We start from the raw sequence: 2,769 nt of genomic DNA, 5'->3' as shown, positions 1-2,769 counted from the left end.
GGTGGGGTGGAATGAGAGAGGGAGAGGGAGGGGGATAGAGGGAGAGGGAGGGGGATAGAGGGAGAGGGAGGGGGATAGAGGGAGAGGGAGGGGGATAGAGGGAGGGGGAGGGGGATAGAGGGAGAGGGAGGGGGATAGAGGGAGAGGGAGGGGATAGAGGGATAGAGGGAGGGGGAGGGGGATAGAGGGAGGGGGAGGGGGATAGAGGGAGGGGGATAGAGGGAGGGGGAGGGGGATAGAGGGAGGGGGATAGAGGGAGGGGGAGGGGGATAGAGGGAGGGGGAGGGGGATAGAGGGAGGGGGATAGAGGGAGGGGGAGGGGGATAGAGGGAGGGGGATAGAGGGAGGGGGATAGAGGGAGGGGGAGGGGGATAGAGGGAGGGGGAGGGGGATAGAGGGAGGGGGAGGGGGATAGAGGGAGGGGGATAGAGGGAGGGGGATAGAGGGGGGGGGGAGGGGGAAGGGGGGGGGAGGGGGAAGGGGGGGGGGAGGGGGGGGGGGAGGGGGAGGGGGATAGAGGGGAGGGGGAGGGGGGGAGAGGGAGGGGGATAGAGGGGAGGGGGAGGGGGGGAGAGGGAGGGGGATAGAGGGGGGGGAGGGGGGGGGAGAGGGAGGGGGATAGAGGGGGGGGAGGGGGAGGGGGAGGGGGGGAGAGGGAGGGGGAGGGAGGGGGAGGGGGGAGGGAGGGGGAGGGAGGGGGAGGGAGAGGGAGGGGGAGGGGGGGGGAGAGGGAGGGGGAGGGGGGGGGGAGAGGGAGGGGGAGGGGGGGAGAGGGAGAGGGAGGGGGATAGAGGGAGAGGGAGGGGGAGAGGGAGGGGGATAGAGGGAGAGGGAGAGGGAGAGGGAGGGGGATAGAGGAGAGGGAGGGGGAGGGGGAGGGGGGGGGAGGGGGAGGGGGAGGGGGGGAGAGGGAGAGGGAGGGGGATAGAGGGAGAGGGAGGGGGAGAGGGAGGGGGATAGAGGGAGAGGGAGAGGAGAGGGAGGGGGATAGAGGGAGAGGGAGGGGGAGAGGGAGGGGGATAGAGGGAGAGGGAGGGGGAGAGGGAGGGGGATAGAGGGAGAGGGAGGGGGAGAGGGAGGGGGATAGAGGGAGAGGGAGAGGGAGGGGGAGAGGGAGGGGGATAGAGGGAGAGGGAGAGGGAGGGGGATAGAGGGAGAGGGAGGGGGATAGAGGGAGAGGGAGGGGGATAGAGGGAGAGGGAGGGGGAGGGGGATAGAGGGAGAGGTAGAGGGAGGGGGATAGAGGGAGGGGGATAGAGGGAGGGGGATAGAGGGAGAGGGAGGGGGATAGAGGGAGAGGGAGGGGGAGGGGGATAGAGGGAGGGGGATAGAGGGAGAGGGAGGGGGATAGAGGGAGAGGGAGGGGGATAGAGGGAGAGGGAGGGGGGGAGAGGGAGAGGGAGGGGGATAGAGGGAGAGGGAGAGGGAGGGGGGGAGAGGGAGAGGGAGGGGGATAGAGGGAGGGGGATAGAGGGGGGGGGGAGGGGGAGGGGGAGGGGGGAGAGGGAGGGGGATAGAGGGGGGGGGAGGGGGAGGGGGGGAGAGGGAGGGGGAGGGGGATAGAGGGAGGGGGAGGGGGATAGAGGGAGGGGGAGGGAGGGGGAGGGGGGGAGAGGGAGGGGGAGGGGGGGAGAGGGAGAGGGAGAGGGAGGGGGGGAGAGGGAGAGGAGGGAGGGAGAGGGAGAGGGAGGGGGATAGAGGGAGAGGGAGAGGGAGGGGATAGAGGGGATAGAGGAGAGGAGGGGGATAGAGGGAGAGGGAGGGGGATAGAGGGAGAGGGAGGGGAGGGGATAGAGGGAGAGGGAGAGGGAGGGGGATAGAGGGAGGGGATAGAGGAGGGGGATAGAGGGAGAGGGAGGGGGATAGAGGGAGAGGGAGGGGGAGGGGGATAGAGGGAGGGGAGAGGGAGAGGGAGGGGGATAGAGGGAGAGGGAGGGGGATAGAGGGAGAGGGAGAGGGGGGGGGAGAGGGAGAGGGAGGGGGGGAGAGGGAGAGGGAGGGGGTAGAGGGAGTGGGAGAGGGAGGGGGATAGAGGGAGAGGGAGGGGAGAGGGAGGGAGGGAGGGGGATAGAGGGAGGGGGATAGAGGGAGGGGAGGGGATAGAGGGAGAGGGAGGGGGATAGAGGGAGAGGGAGGGGGAGGGGGATAGAGGGAGGGGGATAGAGGAGAGGGAGGGGGATAGAGGGAGAGGGAGGGGGATAGAGGGAGAGGGAGAGGGAGGGGGGAGAGGGAGGGGGATAGAGGAGAGGGAGAGGGGGGAGAGGGAGGGGGAGAGGGGAGAGGGAGGGGATAGAGGGGAGGGAGGGGGATAGAGGGAGAGGGAGGGGGATAGAGGGAGAGGGAGAGGGAGGGGGATAGAGGGAGAGGGAGGGGTAGAGGGAGAGGGAGGGGATAGAGGGAGAGGGAGAGGGGGGATAGAGGGAGAGGGAGGGGGATATGAGGGAGAGGGAGAGGGAGGGGGATAGAGGGAGAGGGAGGGGGATAGAGGGAGAGGGAGGGGGATAGAGGGAGAGGGAGAGGGAGGGGGATAGAGGGAGAGGGAGGGGAGGGGGATAGAGGGAGAGGGAGGGGGTAGAGGGAGGAGGGATAGAGGGAGAGGGAGAGGGAGGGGGATAGAGGGAGAGGGAGGGGAGAGGGAGGGGGATAGAGGGAGAGGGAGGGGGATAGAGGGAGAGGGAGGGGGATAGAGGGAGAGGGAGAGGGAGGGGGATAGAGGGAGAGGGAGAGGGGAGGGGGATAGAGGGAGGGGAGAGGGAGGGGGATAGAGGG

This window comes from Stegostoma tigrinum, chromosome 29, assembly GCF_030684315.1.
Source record: "Stegostoma tigrinum isolate sSteTig4 chromosome 29, sSteTig4.hap1, whole genome shotgun sequence".
NCBI lineage: Eukaryota > Metazoa > Chordata > Chondrichthyes > Orectolobiformes > Stegostomatidae > Stegostoma > Stegostoma tigrinum.
This window is presented reverse-complemented; position numbering follows the sequence as displayed.